At 32.5% G+C, this 17,159-nt stretch overlaps 1 protein-coding gene across 3 annotated transcripts in view; it reads right to left on the reverse strand.

Moving 5' to 3' along the window:
• Positions 1 to 17,159, reverse strand: part of Ncam2 (neural cell adhesion molecule 2) — a 402,352-nt gene that overhangs the window by 330,662 nt on the left and 54,531 nt on the right. The gene's annotated exons all lie outside the window — the stretch shown is intronic.

Raw genomic sequence — 17,159 nt, forward strand, 5'->3', positions numbered from 1 at the left:
GTAACCTGACTCAATTATATGGCAATATGTCTGGAAAGAACAAATGAAATCAGATTTAACCAACAAAGACAAAGGAAATGAATGACACAAAGAACAAGCTTAGGCATTTAACTGGTTACTCATTATACAATAAACAAAACTTTCAATTAACTGTTTGTGAATAACCTAAATGCTTAATATTTATTGACAACTTAAACCACTACTTTTATATTTGGCAGATAAAAAACTGAGAGGCTTTGGTAAAATATCAGATCTCATATCTTTCATTCACTAAATTGTGGGGTTGGGATTTGAGTCAATACATAGAGTTGAGTCTCTTAGAAATGTCAGAACCTGACCCCATGAAGTCTCATCAACATGACATCTAAACTGAACAAGAACAAGATTCCACAAGGTTTCAAACTTAAACAAAGAACTGCAGGCATTTAAGGGAGAGAACAGAAGAGTCTTCCCCAAGAATAAGCAAACCAAGTGATTATCCAATATCAAATAATCAGCCCTGAAAATATACATGCGTATAATAGTATATGAACTCAGCCATTAACACTTATGCATTAATTAAAGAAAAGAAGACTGCATTTGAAAAAAAGAGAAAGAAGAGAGACATGGGAGTGTTTGGAGGGAGGAATTGGATAGGGAAAATAAAAAATGACAGAAGAACAATAATATATATATACACTGAAGACAAAGAAACAATTGAAAGGATTTTGGAGTCAAATTTTTAAAACTAATAAAAAGTAGAAAATTATTTTAGCCATGTATACTATTTCTACTAATATTTTTCAATAATTTTATTACAGCAGATGATGGAAACAAAACTAATGATTTGTGACTTTAGGCAAATTCAATATATTTACAGTTAGGTCTTAATATGAACTACTCATATTCCATATAATTCTGTACAACTGAAAAATCTTAATAATTTGGTTATAAGCTTAATGAGCATACTTTGTGTGAGCAGAGAAAATTTCTGTGCCAGACTCCATCATATTTATTTGATGACAAAATCCATTGTCTGATATCAGGCTGCCCACCATCACCCCATTCTACCATGTTCTATCCAGGAGAGAGAATAACAGCAATACAGCTCAGTGGTATGAACAGTCTCCTTGGAAACAGCTAGCAGATAAACTCTTCTCAAATGAAGTGTATTATAAATAAACTATTATTTATCTCATAATATACAAAAATGCGACAGAGTGGGAAAGAGAAGGCAGAGATCTGTGGAGACAAATGTTTTGTCAGAAGACATAGATCTCTGGATACCAGCTAGCTGCCTCAACAAACACCTGATGCCCTGAGTGGATTTCGGCTGTATGTTTGTGAGTTACCAATTTGATGACATTTCCTTGGTTCACTCTCTCAATCGTGTTCTTCCTGTGGTCTGTGGGGGATGCTGGAGTCCCTGATTGATGATGTTCTGCCTGCTGCTTCTTTCTACAAGCTACTTGCTATTTATTCATTTATTTTGCTTGTTATTGGCCTAATATAGCAACTCATTCTAAACTAACAGCATGACTGTCTAATATCATTCTCTGTTCCACACAGAACACAAGTGACCTGATCTGTTGCATCTGTAGCAGAGAGATACTATTTCTGTTCCAACGAAGAAACTACATTAAATCCAAAAGGACATTTGGGATAATGATAAGACCAGCCATAGAGGATGCATAGAATCACCTCATAAAATCTAGTGGCCTCCCTTGTGTTCACAGCTAGATAAACAAGCAGAAAGGAATGTTTAAGTACAATTACACAATCCATGTACAAAGGTGTTTTGCTTACATTTTCTTTTGTTTTGTTTGTTGGTTTGCTAACAGTGTTCGCTGCCTTAGGTCACTAATATCTGTACAGTCTTAGTTGGAGTATAAACTTTCTCTATCTGTTACATCATTTGCCAAATTCAGAGAGGGGTTGTTTAAAAATCCAAGAGGTGAAGAGTTAGGTTTTCACAAGACTTGCAACAGAAAAAACAAATCCTATAATCCCGTTATAGACTCATTAAGGGTAATTATATTCCCCTGCATTTTGTCATTTGTATATGTGGCCTTCAGTTATCTTCTAAATTAATTGGTAAATTTATGTTACTATGTCTCACAATGTTAAGGAGTAAAAATTAAAATAAAAGGGAGAGTGAAGCTGAAGACACACATTACTAAGAGATACTGTATCCACTGTCAATTAGCAGGCATTGATAAGAGTCAGACTGTTTGGTGAAGTTCAGCATTGTCCTAATAGGGAAAACAGTCTCTAACAAAAATGTTGTTCTTTCATAGAAAACAGAATTAGTTAATATATAGAACAAAATGCACTATATGCAGGGACCCTTGGAAGTTTAATAACATTGAGATAGAATGAGTGTTGGAAGCTGATCCAAATTCAGGAAAAAGCTTAACAATTGCTCATAGCATAGCAATTATATATCATAGTTTACACAATCGGTAATAAAGTCCTACAAGGAGATGAGATACTTCAAAGTATCTTTGAAAAATCAATTTCAAAGAAAAATGTTAACGCTCAATATACTGAATAATGCAAACTATGGTATAATGAATGAATTCCACTTTATCAGCTGTCATTTACTTGTGTGTGTGTAAATAAAGAAAATTTTGAATATATCATCCTCCCAGCTTCTTCTGTGTCAGAACTGAGTGCCTTCCTATGCTCGTAGGGAATCATGGATATTGGTTCTATGGAATTTTAAAATATCAAAAGAGATGTTTAAGTCCTTAAGTATTAAAAATGTGAAGTGAATTCAAACATTGAAATACAACCAACATTTTATTAATTCTGCTTACATTTCGGAAATTAAAGAATGTGTGCCATATACAGATGTCCTAAAATTGACAGTCATAGGGATGTTTTCTGTACAAGGAAAAATGAAAACTCTCCTTGGGTACTCTATTTTATAATTAAAGACTTTTTTGATTCACATAAACAGATGTTCTAATCTTCCTTCATTTGACATATATGTGCCTCATTAGTCTCTTCTCTTTCTAATCTCTCATTTCTAATTTATGTTAAATGGTACATCTGGTGACGTCTAATAGGAAAATATAATATTTAACTTTTCCTGATATCTCCTGATTGTGAGGTTCACTGTTACATTAGAAATATGAATTATTACATAAAATCATATCAAGAGATCTGAAACAACAATAAAATTAATGTGCTGGTTGCAGGCTCCTTTTTATTTATTACTAATGACACTGAATATTATTTCCCAATATGCTATTTCATTAATAAAGGCCAAGGAACAATGCATGTATTTATTTTTTTTAAATATTCAATATGTTCACTAATTGATCTTTTCTGAAGATTCAACATGGTTATTTTCCCTATTTGGTTTCTTCCCTTTAAGAAGTTTTTACTGTCACTTCTGTTGCTATCCTTTGCTTCCGTTCATTCGTACAGCTCTTGTCTCTACTCATGAAGCTTACTTTTGTCGTTTATCTTTATTTTTTATTATTTCTTTCTTTCTGTTCTAAGACAGTTTTCATCTTCAAGCAAACCAATTATAGGAAGACCAGAAGATGAGTGGAAGAGAGGTCAACATGTGACTTTTATAAGTTTTTAGATGCATTTACAGTCCTTGCAATTATCTATCAAGTACTATGTTCTGAGTTGTATTATCAATACAACATTCCATTTAAGAATGTGTAATTTTTCCTGAAATTAATATCACTTCGGTGATATATTGATAATTATCCCTTTACTCTGAAGACTAAACTCAACCAGAAGTAATACTAATAATTTAACTCACTGTTTTAGGTTCTTTTACATTTAAGTTGTATACAAATTTATAAATGTATGCACTTTATTATTTAAAACACAAGGCAGACATTAATTGTCTTTATACCTCAAATGACATTTTAAGACAACAAAAATACTTATAGATAACGAATCATTTACTAAAAGTATATACCTAAAAATTAAAATAAATACAAACATTCCAATAAAACTATAGCTCTTTAAAAGTCAACACTCATACTTTTAATATGAAGTGATTTTTCTTGATTGTGTGGTAGCTGTGAATAATGTCATTTTGGGTTTTTTTTCAGTTTACAATTAATTAACTTGAATTTTCTTGAATCTTACTTCATTTAGATTTAGTTATTCCAAAACTACATGTAAGGTTGTTTTGCCACATATGCAAGTGCACCATTTACATGTCTTCTGCTCACAGATGTAAGAGGGCAGCAAAGGCAGAGAAACAGGAATTATAGGTTATTGTAAGTCAATATGTAGGTCTTGGGTCCTCCAAAAGATCAATGAGTACTGTTAACTTTTGAAACATCCCTGCAGCCAATAAATACTCTGAAATCTTTATATGAATGTGCTGTTTTCATAGTTAAGGAATGGATAAAAATGAGATATTGGTTGAGAAATGGAGAAATCAGTGTTTATGATATTAAGAGAAATAAATATTAGGATATGAAATATTGAGAATGGGACATTTATAAGGTCTGTGCTCAGGGATAGAGCATCAGACTGAGAAAAAAAATTCCTGTTCATGTACAAACAAAAAAAGAAAACGCCAAGGCAAACACAGTTCCCTTAGGAATTGATGCCATTCTGGATGTTGTTCTGTACACAAAAGGTTCTATTTTCCTTGGTGTAGTCCTGAGAAAATTAAAAATTACTTTTAGTACTTAGAATGCTGTTTGAATAGGGTTCCAGACACTATGATTCAGAGCATCACTCCTACAAATGTTCTGCTCATTATACTGTACAGAAGAAGGCAAAACTAAAGGTCCAGAGTGTGAATAAATATTTTGATAAACTAAACATAAACATTAAGCAAGATTTTTAGAAGACATGCTTCAACATAACTTGAAAATCTGAAAACAGCTAGAGAAGAAATTTGATCATATAGGGGCCCTTTTAACTTGACAACGAGCTCCTTCAAGAAACAGTTCTGTAAGTTTTAGCTTTCTAAAAACCTATAGGTTACTAACATTGAGATGTAATGAGGTGATTTGAATGTGTTGGGAACCATTTGAAAATAAAACAATGCATGTTTTCCATATATAGTATTATATCCCATATATATATATATATATATATATATATATATATATATATATATGGAGGAGGTCCTTCTATATTTGTGTTGCTTTCATTTGTTATTAAAGAAACTACATTGGCCTTTTAATAGGGAAGCACTTAGGTGGGTGGAGTAGACAGAACAGAATTCTGGGAAGAAGGGCAGAGTGGCAGACACCATGAATCTCTGCCCTGAGACAGCCATAGGTTAGAATCTTGCCAGTAAACCACAGTCACGTGGTGATACACAGATTTAATAGAAATGGGCTAATCAAGATGTGAGAGTTAGCCAATAAGAGGCTAAAACTAATGGGCCAGGCTGTAAATTAATACAATTTCTATGTGATTATTTCAGGGGTTAAGATAGCTCAGCAGTGAGACTCAGCCCGCTCATTCTACTACACACACACACACACACACACACAAACACACACACACACATATATATATATATATTTATATATATACACATATATATATGATATATATGATATAGGACAATTAGTTTGGTAATATATACCCCCTTTTAAGTTTTCTTTAAATTCTTTCATGCATTGTTTACTTTCTGTTTTGAAGTACCTAAAACTGTGACTATGCATACTACATTCTAATGATGCTAGGCTTCAGAGATACTTGCTGAAGTTGCTGCTTCCATGGAAGTGGTTTTAGCCAGAACTCCAGCTGAGAATTAACAAATAAACCAAATTCTAGGCAAGAATTACTGTTCTATACAACCACATAATTGAAAGAGATAATGAAGTTGAGAATTGATATGGTATGGTCTTGCATATTGCTTTCTAGTGTGGAACTCCTTCTATAAAATAAGAGGTTTTCTATTTTCCATTGTATGATTTTAGCTTCATTGTCAAAAGTCATATGTTCATAGGTGTGTAAATTAATATCTGAGCTTTAAATTTGATTCCATTGGTTAACCTGTATGTTTTTATGCCAGTACCAAGCTGTTTTTAATACTTTAGCTCTATAACATCCTATAATGTAATCTATAATAAAGTAAGGGGGAACTAAAATCAAATCCTAGCTAATAGATAGCACATACCCCCAAGGCTATGACTCATGCTTAAGTAGCAATTTTATAAAACTGTAAAAGAAGTTAAAGGAAGACTATTTTTAAAAATATTTTAAAACCATTAAACTTAATTACAGGGATAAATGGCTCCCTATATTTTAATATATTCTTCCTAAAGAGGCTTATTTCAGTGTCAAATAATTACTAGGCTAACAAGCAAACTTGAAGAAAGTAATACAATATACAATTTCTTTTTATAAAATGGTAACTAAATACACTCAAATTGTATTTATTATTCTTGGTAAATTAATTTGTATTGCCATCTAAATACAGTAATGAAAGGGCTTTTCTTAAGATAGATATACTATTTCATTAATCTGGGTTAGACATTAAGTTGTTTTTTGTTCATATAAAGCAGAAGAGAACACCTCAATTGTGCACTTTAAGTAGAATTGGTAATAAATGTTTAATATTTATTAATATATTGACTAATAATAAATATTTACTAATATAATTTCTTAAAATGTTTTTTTTTGAGACAGGGTTTCTCTGTAGCTTTGGAGCCTGTTCTGGAACTAGCTCTTGTAGAACAGGTTGGCCTCGAACTCATAGAGCTCTACCTGCCTCTGCCTCCTGAGTGCTGGGATTAAAGGGGATTCTAATAAAGAGAAGGTTATGTATAAATTGGCATAGTTAAGGTATAGTTGGAAATAAAATAATGTATATTCAAAATTTTCTGTGATAACCAAACATAAATACTATGCAGATATATAGTGTATCTAAATGTATGTAAAATTTTTAAAAAAGACTATAAATTGCAGATAGTCGACAGACTTTCATAAAATTGTAGTCACACTTATTTACTACTTCCCATAAAATAAAACAGGACTGCCTACAGCTCTGAGTAATGTCAGGCAAACTTATCAAACAAGATATAATGTATTCATACATCTAGAGTCAAGAATCTGTTATGTACCTGGCAAGCATCACAATTCTAATTAAAGGTAAACTGAATAAAATATGCAAGTATCTCTCCTTCAGAGAACTAACATTTCACTGTCAAGACCCCAGAAAAAAAAAAAGAATGAAGCACAGTACCAACATGCAATAGGGGAAATCCTATGGGCTAAAACCGATGATGTGGGTGTTCGAATTGAGTGAGTGATTATTGATTTACAAACTACATCAAGGATGGCAGCATTAGACAATGGAGTATGTGGATAGGTGGAAATTCTTAGGCAATATTTTCCATAAGATGAAGGAATAGTAAGGTTTCCAGGGTTATTGAGCATGAATTTCAAGAGAATGAATAAAAAATAATAAACAAATAAATAAGGAGAATATAAAATATACTAAGTTGAGATAATTCAAATAGCATGGAAGGCATAGGGTTTTATTCCTGATTTGAACAGAAGTAACTGTTCAAAAAAAATTGTGGCACACACTTTTAATCTGATCACTTCGGCGGCAGAGGCAGGTGGATCTCTGTGAGTTCGAAGCCAGGTTGGTCTACAAGAGCTAGTTCCATGACAGCTGGAATGTTAGATGGTGAACCCCTGACTCAAAAAAAAAATTCTTAAAACTATCTTATAAAGATTTACAGTGTTCTTTGATGAGAGCAGGCAGTACTCTAGGTAAATGTATTGGTGAAATTTACAGAAACCAAGTACTTCCTGGCATATCTAACTGCAATGTGCATATTTAGACGCCACTATTCCCAAAAAGAATCAAGAGTCTAACATACTCATTCAGTCTCTGACATCATCTATTTTAAGCAAGAGGTTGCAAATCAGTGGGCCTCAGATTATGTAACAGATTTAGCATGTCTAATTTAATTGATTTTGTAAGCTTTTAAAATTAAGAATGCTGATACTGTGAATCGATGAAGTTCGAGAGCCCCCTGGGCAGCAACCCACACCCAAATATCCATGTAAGCACACTCACAGGGGCACATACTTATGCCACATAGCTAAAGGTAAAATATTTTTAAATTCACAAATTTCTTAAATTAGTATTTTGCATAATGGGAATGATTTTTTGCTTCATACATGTTGAGTACAGGTCCTGCTATGAAGCTGAAACCCCAGCCTCCAGCTATATTTATTATTTAAAATAAACAGCTTATCTGAACACAGAAGATAGGAGACAAAAGAAATATGTGAGAATAAAACCACACGTCAGGAACTTTAACCTGCACAAACACGATTTGGTGCACTTATGAAAGGCAAATTGTCTTAGTTGTGGATATTAATTTATTTAGAAAATTCATATTTCCAAGGTGCTTTACGGAACGATCTATTTTAGCAAGTGGGTCAAGAGACAAAAAACAATGTCTGCAAAGTATTTAAATACACATGCCAATTATTGAATTTGGGGTGAGACCTGAAACTCTGCAATTCCAATAAGCTTCTGGATGCTGCTGACCTTGCAGATCCGAGGAGAGAGCCTGAGTATATATAAAGAAACATTCTAGAGGGCATAGGAGTATAAATCTCCCCCAGTATCACATTACTAAATATCTGTTTTATGTTTGTGGTATATTACTGTATGAATTTTTCTACCTTTTGATATAGGAGTAATAATTTCTAAACTATTTAATGTGCTCAAGGTGCAAGCTTATGAACTCAGAAGTAAGATTATCAAACCTTGTCATTCAAATCTGAAGGTTATTAACTTCAGGGATATGGACAGAAATATAAAATACACATTACAAAGAAAAATGACATTAGCTCTTAACAGAGGATGACAATGGGAAAAGGGTGAAATAAAAAGGTGGAGAAACAGAAAGACTATTTGCTGCACATTTTAGACATATTGAGGTTCAAGTTACAGATGAAGACACAGTCTTTGAGGTGTATGGATTGTTAGGTTAAAATGGATCTTCAGAGGAATACTTAGTATTAACACTTCAACATTTAAAGAGAAGAGCCAAGTCATCTAATAATAACATCCAAAAAATTCTTTTGTTTATTCGTTTTCTTATTGTGCATTCAATATCCCAATGAAAAAGACATGGGATAAACATATTAGGATGAAGATCATAGAACATTTGACAAAAGTAATTATGTTTTGATTACATCATAAATTTCAGACTATAAAAATTAACTAGGAAGAAACTTTTCAGAAAATATAAAGATCTATTAAGATTGTTTTTCAATATTTTGAATGGGATCATCTCATATTTGAGCTTTCAAAGAAGGATTAATTCTCTTGAAATGCAAAATTTCTCCAGATGTAACATTTCTTCATTGAAAATGGAAGACTTAGAATGTTAATAGAAAGAAAGAAAGAAGAAAGAAAGAAAGAACGAAAGAAAGAAGGAAAGAAAGGAAGATAAAGATTCATTATAGAAATTCCATTACTCTCTACATTTCTGATTAATTTAGAATACATTATTTGGAGTTCTTTCCAGTGTAAAATTTTGATATGACAACATGTGGACTCAATTTTCTGAGAAGATGGAAGACCCGTAAATTCAATTATACACATATAAGAAAATTGTAATTCTCCATAATTTTATTTTATTGCTAGTAATACATTCAATAATATTATAAATCATAATTGTGATATAAATTAGTATATTGCTTTGGCTTCATGTTGTTTATAGTTCCACCAATTTTATAATGGTTTTAAAATAATGTAATCCTCACAAAAATGGATAGTTGGCAATTTTATCACAATAGACTGATTCTTAAACTAACATATATATATATATATGTGTGTGTGTGTGTGTGTGTGTGTGTGTGTGTGTTTAAAAGATTCTCATTTTATAAATAGAATAATCATTCTACTATTAAGATTGACAACATGAAACGCGATATATAGTTGTAGTTTGAATATTTATTCAGAATTTCTGTATAAGAGCCTTTGGAGAGTTTATATTTCAAGGTAAATTTAAAGTGTTTACATGTACTCAAGTACTTCTCTTCATAAACCATGCATAAATACAATAGCATGACTTATTATTCACATAATTCCCTATGTGACAACACACTTTATTGATCATTCACAAGTGCCTATTTCCTAGGAGTGACACTAACCAGACTGTCCTCATTTCCTTCCAAAGAACAAGGTCAAATCTATCAAAAGATTCTATGTTGAATTTCAAGTCTGTGGTCCAGATGGCATATATCCTTAGTGTCTGAAGAAATGATCCTAAAATTTCTTGTCTTATTGTATGTGTGGTCCTGCCTGTGACCCAGAATGTTCTAACTTTGCATGTTCCCAAAAGGAAACAGATGGCTGACTCAAATTAAGATACCTTATTTACAAAGGGATTAATTAGAAAGGTTTGAGTAAGGTATAGGGACATGAGAGAAAGGACAATCACCAGGGCTGTGCCTCCTCCTTAATCAAAAGAACAATTAGATGGAGATGATATTGAAAGTCACAAAGGAAAAGAGTGAAGTCAACTTAACGTTGATAGAGAACTATGTCATTGGGAGAAACAAGAAAAATATTCTCAGACTTCTTTTTTGTTTTCAGTTTCATTAATTTGTACATCACAGAATTATTCTTATAGTAGCTCAAATATTAGGGTCCTGAAATAAAGACATAATCTAAAGACAGGAAAAAAAATTTGATGAGACAAAATGGAAGATAAGTAAGAAACTCGATAAAATCTAGAAATTAATTTTATTTTCACAAATTGATATTTCCTTCCTAAACCCAGTGACTCTGAAAAAATGGTTTAAGAAAAATGTCATCTACAAAACTTAACCATTAATATTTTCACCCTTTCATATTTTCTGTCTCATGTGTATGAAAATATGTAATAATGTTAGATATATTCATGAAATAACAATTATAATCATCATTCATATAAATGCTAAACAAATTTCATTACACTAAGCACATTGAATAGAAATAAAGATTAACATGTTTTAGAAAATCACTTATACCCATATTTATAAAATTTAAACTGGAAAATTATTAAAGTTTGTACATATATTACAAATCTATATTCCTTATTAATATTTTATGGCTAAATTAATGCTTCATTTCTTTTATCAGTCACAGTTCATTATCACCATAATTATTAATATTTTTATCAAAATGTCTTTTGTCACTTTCCTATTTCTAAATGCCTAATTATTACAGTTTTTGTTATTAAATATTTTATATTTAACCACATGGAAGCGAATTCAATGTTTCTTCACAATTCATAATCAACAGTAAGAATATTAAAAAATATTCTGTTAAGACAAGCACATGAGGGTGGCAACTTGGAAAAACCTGGCCATGTAAGATACGCAATATATACTAAAGGCTGTCTATCATGTGCCTGCAATTCTGGAAATTACATACTCCCTTACAATTGAAATGGTTTTAAATAGAACCCATGTCTGAAAAATGAGCTATTGATTCAAAGGATGGAAGATCCTTTCTCTAAGCTGTCATTATTTTAATTTTGGTCACAGAAACCTTTTCTGCTCTGTTTTGAGACTGTTATTTTTATATCATGGTCATGTAAGGCAGAATCAGCACCAATTTGGACTCTGTCAGCTTCCCTGCTCTTACACTCTCTATAACATATTTATTTAAAGCCAACTTCCTTCTTAATCCATTCATTAATTCTTTCATTCACTAATTTTACATACCAACCACAGATTCCCCACCCTCCTCTCATTCCTCCCTCTCCCTTCTTGATATATGAAAATAATACAAATGAATGAGATAACAATGTTTTAATGTGTATGCACATTGTGTAATGTAGCCAGTACGCATATATGTACCTTCATAAATTTACAAGCTATCTATGATTTAAAAAAATCAGATATTTCTTTCATTTTATTGAATTATAAAGCATATAATCATTATGTATCAATAATTGGGGCTGAGTAGGACACTGGAACTCATGATTCAGTAACTGTAACCTCATGTCTCCTGCCACCATTTGTTCTTCTTTTCTCTTCCTATTTCCAGTAAATACCATTCTACTCTGAACATATATGGTATCAACTTATTTATATTCTATATATGGCTTCTCATTGTCAATCTTATTTACAGTAAGGTGATGATTATAAGAATTACCTTTAATTTGAAGATTGTGTCCTCACTGGTAAAACTTAAGCCATCTTGAAAGTTTTCAATATCCCTATAAAAAGGTTACTTTGCAAATGAACTATGAAACATCCCTTAAGATTTGCAGTTAAATAAAGCTAAGCATATTCAATTAAATTTGAAGTTCTCATAATTACCACAAGAGTATAATAAATTAATCTCCTTCTACAATTTTTATAATAAAATGCATGTTCTGAATAATAGATTTATGCTCAAATTGAAATTTAATTGATTTGTTCTCAAACTGAAGTGATACTAACTTTCATGAAAATTACATTAACACCTAGGAATTAATTCTTATTTATTATGCTTGGACATTCGAGATGAGTAGGACCACAACTTCAAAAGGCAACCTCTTTCCAGAAAAAATGGGCACTCTGACCTTCTGCATTTGAAGTACAATGTACCCAGCAATGATACCTAAGGTGTTGATTAAATTTGAAAAGTAAAGTTGGCCAGCATACTATTGGCGGAAGTATGAATCAAGAAACCTGGTTATGAACTAGTCTAGGCTGGAACTGTCCACTAAGGTGCACACATAATCTGAAGGACCAAACTAGGTAACAAACACACGCAGGAGTTAATTGGCCCAAGAGGTGCAGGGAAAATAATTCTTGCTCCTGAGAAGGTTTGGATTAAAGTTCTTTACTTCCACCTATGTTCCTGAGGAACTGCATCCCTTCAGGAAACACTGCTTGCACAAAATCAAATTAAAAAGCATTCTATTTCTTGCAAATAAAATATCTTTAACTAGTATAATATGGTAGTTAATTACAAGAACAGCGATAATAATACCCTAATAATGACTCTCATAGTTTTAACTTAACCAAGACCATTTTAATGAAAATATTAAATTTTACATTTCCTGATTTCTTCTTAATGGAAGAATTTAGCCATGAGAAACTATGGACTGGAAGTCAAAACTCAGAGAAGTTCATATATGAATACACTTCAATAATGTCTACAACATCACAACCATTCCAAGTTAGAAAGATTTACTTGTAGGAATGATGAATATCAGTAAGAAAGAGAGGGACAAGGAGGTGTTCAGTTGACAATGACACTCATGCCGATACTGGCAATCTGAGTTCAGTTCCCAGGAAACACAAGTGGAAAGAAAAAATAGATACTACTCATGATTCAAATCATGTAATTGCTTTAAGAGTTCCAAGTTAAAAAAAATCTAAAATGCATTTTATTCAAGAGATCTTGGCAAAATTCTCTTCAGAGGGAAGAAAAAATTCTACCTAAAGTACCAAGACATTGGAAGGAGCTTAATAAAAATGAAAGATCTATTTATGGTAGAAATTATTCAACATGACTTTTTCCTGACTTCACTGCATTATGTTATCTCTTCTCTTTCTTATAAACAATCTCTGATAGTGAGGGGGTGGAGTCACACTCAATAATTTAGCTATATTTGCAGTCATCCCATTTTGAACATCAGTTTGCTCATTCTACAAATAAGAATCTTCCTTTAATTGTAAATCCTTGATTTCTAGAGAAGAAAAGGAGAGAGAAGATGTAAGTCTAGAAGCCTTGTAGAATTCTGCCCAGTCTGTTGCATTAAAAAAATTAAAAATATAAAAACCATGTTAAGCAGAACAATTATTTCTGTTGGGCATGAAAAAATGTTGTGGATTGCAAGTATTGAGAGTTTTCTATCTTCATACATTTACTTCCAGGTATTTTAAAAACTGTGATTTTAGAATTGTATATAATATTTAATGCTAGAAGTTTCTTTATTTGTGGATCAATAATCTTCATAAAGTAAGAAAAATGAGATCAGAATAAGCTGGCCCAGATTTGAAACATACAATGTTTACAGAAGAAACAAAGAAAAAGGAATGGGATGCTGCAAATTTGATTGACAGGGCAACAGAGACATTTAAAAGAGAAAGTAAGACAAAGCAAAATGTGCATAAAAGAAAGCAGTATAAAAAAAGTAAATGGTTCAATTTTCTAACAATTTTTTCAAGTTAGAGCTTGAAATAATTACTTTGAAAAGCATTCAAAAGCATGAGAAAAGAAACTAAGAACATTCTTTTTTGTGCAAGTTTATTTTTTTTAGCAAATTATAAGGGTCCAAGTACTATTATGTTTTACAACAAACGCAGAGTCAGCTTTAAGAATCTCATAAAAGTTTGAGAAAGACATGCTTTCGGTTCATTTTCCTTGAAATACTAATTAGACTTTCATCAAACTAATTTTAAAAATGCTGATATTGTCATGGTCATATTCTAAAGCTTCATCATCACAAACGGTAAAGTTTTTAATTGTATCGGATGTTTTTAAGTTTCTTCTTATGTGAGCTTTTATTTAAAATATAGATGAATTTTATTTTTAGTGCTTTATTTCTGTATATTGTTTGCTCTGCGGTATGTGTAATAGTTATAGTCCAAGATTCACAAAGACTTCAAGATTGCAATCAGCACCTCATCATAACTAATGTGAATCTTCCCTTTATCTCTCTGATCTTGTCAACTAAGTTCATACAGATGACTTTTAAGCCACTAAGTGACTATCAACAGAACCTTACCATCCTTGCTCCTGATATCCCAGACTTTCTACCTCTAGAAATAAAAAAAAACTGTGTTGTTAAAGTCACTTAGTCTACGGCATTCTCTCAATGGCTACTGATCTTTATCAAGAGAAAATTGAGGTGGAATTTAAAAAATGAATATGTTAATAAAATAAATTCATAGACTTACAGCATGTACAATCATGTCAGGTAGGTTTTGTTTATACTAAGCTAAGGGACTCTTGCTAGAAGTTTTAATTTTTGTAGAGATCTGCCCAATTTCTCTACCTTGTAAAAAAAATCAGGTTCTCATATGGGCTTACAGAGACTGAAGCAGAAAGCACAGGGCTAGCAAGGGTCTGCACCACATCTTCTGTGTATTTGCCATGGCTGTTAGCTTGACATTTTGTGGGAGTCCTAACAGCAGGACTGGACATATCTGACTCTTTTACCTGCTCTTTAGATTATTTTCTTCCTAAGGGGTTGCCTTTCCCAGTCTGAACAGGAGGGCTTTTATCTTGTCATATTGTATCTAGTTTTCTCCTCTTCCTTTCCTTTTGGAAGCCAATTTTTTTCTAGAAAGGAAACAGAGGCAGAGTGAATCTGGGAGAGAGGGGAGGTGGTAGAGCTAGGAAGAGGAGAGAGAGTAAACTGTGGCTTGGATGTACTGTATGATAATCTGCTTTCCATAACTATTTTAAAAAACAGATCTAAAAACTTCCAATTCAATGCTGATTGTAGATGGCACAGAAGCATCTATATGAGAGTTTGATTTATCATCTTCCTGCCAAAACCGATGCTATTGATGTTTCGTCTTGGCTTTTAGCCTAGTCCTGAAAACTGGAAACGATCATCTATTTTGCCCAACAATATTTTACATTTTTTTTACCTCAACAACCGTTGGTAGAACTGAGCTCCTGATTATATATATACATACCTAAGTCAATCCCCTATACGTGAGACTCTGTACCTTATATAAATCACATAAGAAAATGAGGCTGGGCTAACAAGTGTTGAAAAGAGGACTGGTTCTAACATGTACTACTAACACATAAATTAAATATCAAAGATTATTATCCTTAGTGTCCCTTTATTGATTTTGTTAGAAAAAGATCTCTAGTCTGACTTTATTAGTATCAAAATGGAAAGAGAGAAGGGAGACTGACTGAGGACTTGGTTCAGTGGGTAGAGTACTTGCCAAATAAACATGGCAACTTGGCTCACTAGGCAGACAGCCTAGGTATATAGAGGAGCTCCAGTTTAGCTGAGAGATCCTATGTCATAAACAAGATGCAAATGGGTTGGCAAGATGACTTATTGGGTAAAATCACATCCTGCCAAGCCCACATTGTGAATCTGTCTTTCCTATGTTATCTTCTTACCTCCTTATGTGTACGCACACACACGCACACACACACACACACACACACACACACATACACACACACACACACAGTTTAGAAATCGAACTGACTGAGGGGTGAGTTTTTTGTGTGTGTGTGTTTATGTATAAGCAGCACATTGGACTTGAGAGGTTAAATAATAAAGATAACACAGTGTTGGGTGGTTAGAAAAGCTTTCTGGATTTGGGAGGAACTGGCAGAGTGCATGAATGGATAACACATGTAGGTTCTCAGACAACAGCATTACAGAAGTATTTGTCAAATGGTGAAAAGCAATAAAAGAAGACAATCAGAAAGTTGTCATCAACTTGAGGGTCCACACACAAACTCAGACACAAGCTTACACTTAAGCAGAACGACATCCAAACACTAACCAAACAACAAAAGAGAAGAGGAGAAATGGGTGGAGAAAGATAGACAGACGGACATAAAAAAAATATCGAGAATGAGAAGGGGGAAGTAGAAAGAGGGACAGGTATAGAAAAGGGGACAAAGAAGGTGAAGGTCAGGAATGGAGAAAAAGAGGGATGGGGGATTAAAGAGTGTTTATCTGAACTCATATTAACTTATCATTGTTTTGGGTTCTCCTTAAGAGCAAAGTTGATATGTGCTACTCCTTTCTCCAGCTCCCAAACTCACCCCTAGGTCAGTTCTCCTTCTATATCCATTTGAAGCAATCACTAATATTGACCTGCTTTGCTAGATTCCCAGATTAAGCGAGACCAAGGTGCTTTTGACCTTTGATATTCAATACCATACTTCATTGTATCTACTCTTTGTCAAAGGTAAATATTCAGTTAGTTATATATTTACAATTTTACCATATAAATTAAAGTTATTATTTAATTATACTAAATAAAACTGTTAATGTATTCACTAAAGTTCTTTATTTAAATTCACTAGGATGCTTCTAAGTTCATTTGAGTATTTTATAATCAACAGCTAAATACACCAGTTTCAATGGAAATTTTACTATATGGACACAAAAATTTTAAATACTAAATACCTTTTTATTTCAAAAAAACTCATTTCATTTTCCTATTAATTTTGAACTCTACACTCTGTTTCCTTATCCTTAGTGTACAGGAAGGAAACTGAT

Source organism: Microtus oregoni, unplaced genomic scaffold (genome assembly GCF_018167655.1).
Source record: "Microtus oregoni isolate MIOR12 unplaced genomic scaffold, Mior012 000030F_ref0000283, whole genome shotgun sequence".
Classification (NCBI taxonomy): Eukaryota; Metazoa; Chordata; class Mammalia; order Rodentia; family Cricetidae; genus Microtus; species Microtus oregoni.